Below are 5,000 nucleotides of genomic sequence, written 5' to 3' on the forward strand. Positions count from 1 at the left end.
ACTGATTGTCATAGTGCAAAGTTGACTGCATGTATTGTTAATGAATACTGTAATATGTTGAAGGTATTTAATATCAGTGCATAATGTTATTCTGTAAGAAATTGAGACCGAGAACTTGTTTGCAGTTGTTACGGTGATGCCTACCTCATCAATAAACATGTCAGGGAGAGAACTGCCTTTCCTGGACCCTACGATGATGGGTGTGATCAGTAAAGCAGATCACCTGAGAACCAACTGATGCCCAGCCGGTGCAGCTTCAGGTATAACAGATGTGAAATAGCTAGGGAGGAGAGGGAAACGGCATGGATTAGATGGCGGAAGAAAAATATGCAGGAGCTTGGCAAAACTACAAGAAATTAATTCTATTTTTTTTATGTAGGAGTGACACTGGCCAAGGGCAACAAAAATCCTATAACAAAAAAATGCCCAGTGAAATGGCAGTCCCATGAAAGGGTTAAAGCAGTAGTCAAAAATTGATAAGTGTCTTGAAACCTCCCTCTTGAAGGAATTCAAGTCATAGGAAGGTGGAAATACAGAAGCAGGCAGGGAGTTCCAGAGTTTACAGAGAAAGGGATGAATGATTGAGAGTACTGGTTAACTCTTGCCTTAGAGAGGTGGACAGAATAGGGGTGAGAGAAAGAAGAAAGTCTTGTAAAGCGAGGCCGTGGGAGGAGGGGAGGCATGCAGTTAGCAAGAAGAGCAGTTAGCATGAAAATAGCGGTAGAACACAGCTAGAGATGCAACATTGCAGCGGTAAGAGAGAGGCTGAAGACAGTCAGTTGGAGGAGAGGAGTTGATGAGATTAAAAGCTTTTGATTCCACCCTGTCTAGAAGAGCAGTATGAGTGGAACCCTCCCCCCAGACATGTGAAGCATATTCCATACATGGATGGATAAGGCCCTTGTAGAGTTAGCAGCTAGGGGGAGGTGAGAAAAACTGGTGGAGACGTCTCAGAACGCTTAACTTCATAGAAGCTGTTTTAGCTAGAGATGAGATGTGAAGTTTCCAGTTCAGATTATAAATAAAGGACAGACCGAGGATGTTCAGTGTAGAAGAGGGGGACAGTTGAGTGTCATTGAAGAAGAGGGGATAGTTGTCTGGAAGGTTGTGTCAAGTTGTTAGATGGAAGAATTGAGTTTTTGAGGTATTGAACAATACCAAGTTTGCTCTGCTCCAATCAGAAATTTTAGAAAGATCAGAAGTCAAGGATTCTGTGGCTTCCCTGCGTGAAATGTTTACCTGCTGAAGGGTTGGACGTCTGTCTATAAAAAAGACGTGGAAAAGTGCAGGGTGGTATCATCAACACAGGAGTGGATAGGACAACAAGTTTGGTTTAGATCATTAATGAATAATAAGATTATTAATGAATAATAAGAAGAGAACCCTGAGGAACACCACTGTTAGTAAATTTTGAAGAACAATGACCATCTACCATAGCAGCAATAGAACGGTCAGATAGGAAACTTGAGAGAAGTTACAGAGAGAAGGATGGAAACCGTAGGAGGGTAGTTTGGAAATCAAAGCTTTGTGCCAGACTCTATCAAAAGCTTTTGATATGTCCAAGGCAACAGCAAAAGTTTCACCAAAATCTCTAAAAGAGGATGACCAAGACTCAGTAAGGAAAACCAGATCACCAGTAGAATGGCCTTGACAGAACCCATACTGGCAATCAGATAGAAGGTTGTGAAGTGATAGACATTTAAGAATCTTCCTGTTGAGGATAGATTCAAAAACTTTAGATAGGCAGGAAATTAAAGCAATAGGACGGTAGTTTGAGGGATTAGAACGGTCACCCTTTTTAGGAACAGGCTGAATGTAGGCAAACTTCCAGCAAGAAGGAAAGGTAGATGTTGACAGACACAGCTGAAAGAGTTTGACTAGGCAAGGTGCAAGCACGGAGGCACAGTTTCGGAGAACAATAGGAGGGACCCAATCAGATCCATAAGCCTTCCGAGGGTTTAGGCCAGCGAAGGCATGGAAAACATCATTGCAAAGAATTTTAATAGGTGGCATGAAGTAGTCAGAGGGTGGAGGAGAGGGAGGAACAAGCCCAGAATCCTCCAAGGTAGAGTTTTTAGCAAAGGTTTGAGCAAAGAGTTCAGCTTTAGAAATAGATGTGATATCAGTGGTGCCATCATATAGAAGTATTGATGTATGGAATAGTCTGGATGAGGAGACGGTAAATGCATAAAGTACACATGGATTCAAGGCTTAGTTGGATATTAAAAGATATGGAGAAGGGCCAGCATGAGCATAACTCTTTTCCCACAAAGCACAACTAGGTAAATACTTACAGAAGAATCTTGTAGTTTCTTGAGAAGTATAGGACTGCCTTTTCCTCTGCTTCCTCTCCTTCTGTAATGATGGACTCCATTTCATTCATCTTCTCTTTCTCCTCCTCTTTTCTTCTTTTTTCTTCTCCTGAAAGATCAAATAAAATATAAGAGGAGGAGGAGGAGGAGGAGGAGGAGGAGGAGGAGGAGGAGGAGGAGGCAGGACAAGTTATGGGTTCAACCTTAATATTGAGATAGTAAAAAAATAAATAAAAATAAATAAAAATAAATAAATAAATAAAATAAATAAATTGATAAATAAATAAATAAATTAATTAATTAAATAAATAGATAAATAAATAAATAACATAAAACAAAACAAAATAAAATAAAATAAAACAAAATTACATATACCTCAGTATATGTCTTCCTCCTCACCTGGTAATTAGCGGGCACTCACCTGGCCTGTCATGGCAACACCTGGGCAGATAGACAGACAGACAGACAGACAGACAGACAGGCAGACAAACATGGCCTGTCATGGCAACACCTGGAGAGAGAGAGAGAGAGAGAGAGAGAGAGAGAGAGAGAGAGAGAGAGAGAGAGAGAGAGAGAGAGAGAGAGAGAGAGAGAGAGAGAGAGAGAGAGAGAGAGAGAGAGAGAGAGAATTAATAAATGAACAGAATAAAAAATGACACATATTAAAGATATGCAAATTAATAAAAAAGGGGATATGAGAGAGAGAGAGAGAGAGAGAGAGAGAGAGAGAGAGAGAGAGAGAGAGAGAGAGAGAGAGAGAGAGAGAGAGAGAGAGAGATTGTCAGGATAATAAGCAACAGTAATTTTAACGAACGCACACACACATTACTTAAAGCATTAAATATCTTAAAAACTTGTGAATTAAGCTGAACATTGCATCTTATAAGTAGAAAACAATAAATTATAATTACAACACACAAGGTACACGCTATCCCTAAACAGGTAACCAACATACACACAAACTCTGTTCAAATATTTTTTGCTGTACTTAGGACGAAAAATTATGATGTCACTTTTAATATTAGAGAATTCACCAGCCTAACTTCATTTAAGAAAAGTTTGAAAAGACGTGATATAATCCCAATGAACCTTCTATTCCAATTATGCTGTTTTTATAAAGTTAAATTTACGAAAGTCTTAAATTTACTGCTATTATTATTATTATTATTATTATTATTATTATTATTATTATTATTATTATTATTATTATACGGAAATATTAAAGGAAGATGAGGGGAAAAAAATAATAACAGGAAACGTAGTCAGGATGTTAACGAAATATTAAAATAACAAGATAAGGGAAAATACAACACCAAAAATAACAAAATGACTTAGTTGGTATAGTGGTTATATATAAAAAATAAATAAATAAATAAATAAATAAATAAATAAATAAATAAATAAATAAATAAAAAATACAGGGGCCAAAATCAGAAATAAGACTTACGTAGTGAAGATGAAAAAAGATGAAGATGAAGAAGATGAAAAATAAATAAGTGAAAAAAAGCAAGGCCAAAATACCACGAAATCAGTTGGTTAGAGTAGTGAAGATGAACATAAGAAAATAAGGGGAAATCCAAATAAATACGCAGTCAGTTGATGTAGCGAAGATGAAAAATAAGAAAATAAGGGAAGCTGCAAGGCCACAACATGAAATAAGCAGTTAGTTGATGTAGGGAAGATGAAAATAAGAAAAAAGAAAAAAAATGCAAGGCCGAAACACGAAATAAGGAGTTAGTTGGCTTAGTGTAGATATAAATAAAATAAGTAAGCGAAATTGACACCAAAACACCACGAGATAACGCCTGGCATGTAGTGAAGATGCATTAACTAAATACGGGAAGCTGCGAGGTCCAAACACGTAGTGGGGATGCAATAAAATACATCGTTAAGGGAACGGCAAGATGGCCTGCGTCTCTTGAAAAATAACACGAGCATCATGACCAAGCTGCAATAACTCACCAGGCCTACACGTGACACTGATGGTGACCTGACATGACCTGACCTGACCTCCAGACCTACACGTGGCAGTGGTGGAGACCTGACATAACCAAGAAAAAGCTCGTGGCCAGCAACAGAAGGAAATGGTCACAAGCCACGCGCTGGCACACACACACACACGCACACACACCATCTCACCATAATATACTCACTTTTCTCAGTCCTTCTTCATTTCACGGACTCTTGTGTTCTCTTGAGATCACAAACTATTTACCTACACTCTTCTCCTGTATTGCGAGAACAAACAGTGTAGAACAAAGGCAGGGAAAGGGACCAAAGGCAGCGTACACCCACCCGAGGCTAAATCTTGGGGGGGACTGCCCGAGGGATGGCCCAGTGTTGCCAGATGAGACTCATCAAAAGTAGCAGAAAGGTTCCCTAAAAGTAGCAAATTCACAGACAAAGTAGCCCAAATCCTGTTCACACACACACACACACACACACACACACACACACACACACACGGCCCGCTAGCTCAAAGGTTACAGATTAATGATTTTAAGATTTCAAGTATAAATTATTATACTTACCAAAAGCAGGAGGCCAGAGATTTTCTTAGATCAGCTGCAATGATTGTAGCAGGTTTTCCTCGTCCTCCTCTATTTTTTCATCCTTATATATAGATGAATCATAATGCAGCATGGACACTGGAGGCTCAAATGTATTGCAGCACATGCCTTTTTCTTT

The 5,000-nt window shown here is 38.9% G+C and overlaps 1 long non-coding RNA gene across 2 annotated transcripts in view; it reads right to left on the bottom strand.

Annotated features, from left to right (window-relative positions):
* LOC135098645 (uncharacterized) overlaps positions 1–5,000 on the bottom strand; it is an 8,079-nt gene that overhangs the window by 985 nt on the left and 2,094 nt on the right. Inside the window, exons 1-5 of one of the 2 annotated variants that reach the window (XR_010267231.1) lie at positions 4,844–5,000; positions 4,466–4,691; positions 2,712–2,823; positions 2,295–2,421; positions 145–280 (exon numbers count right to left, since the gene is read on the bottom strand). The exon at positions 4,844–5,000 is cut by the window's right edge and continues 2,094 nt beyond it. This is a non-coding gene — a long non-coding RNA (uncharacterized LOC135098645). The remainder of the gene's footprint in view (positions 1–144; positions 281–2,294; positions 2,422–2,711; positions 2,824–4,465; positions 4,692–4,843) is intronic. The other variant, XR_010267232.1, reaches the window with a different exon arrangement.

Source organism: Scylla paramamosain, unplaced genomic scaffold (genome assembly GCF_035594125.1).
Source record: "Scylla paramamosain isolate STU-SP2022 unplaced genomic scaffold, ASM3559412v1 Contig72, whole genome shotgun sequence".
Lineage (NCBI taxonomy): Eukaryota > Metazoa > Arthropoda > Malacostraca > Decapoda > Portunidae > Scylla > Scylla paramamosain.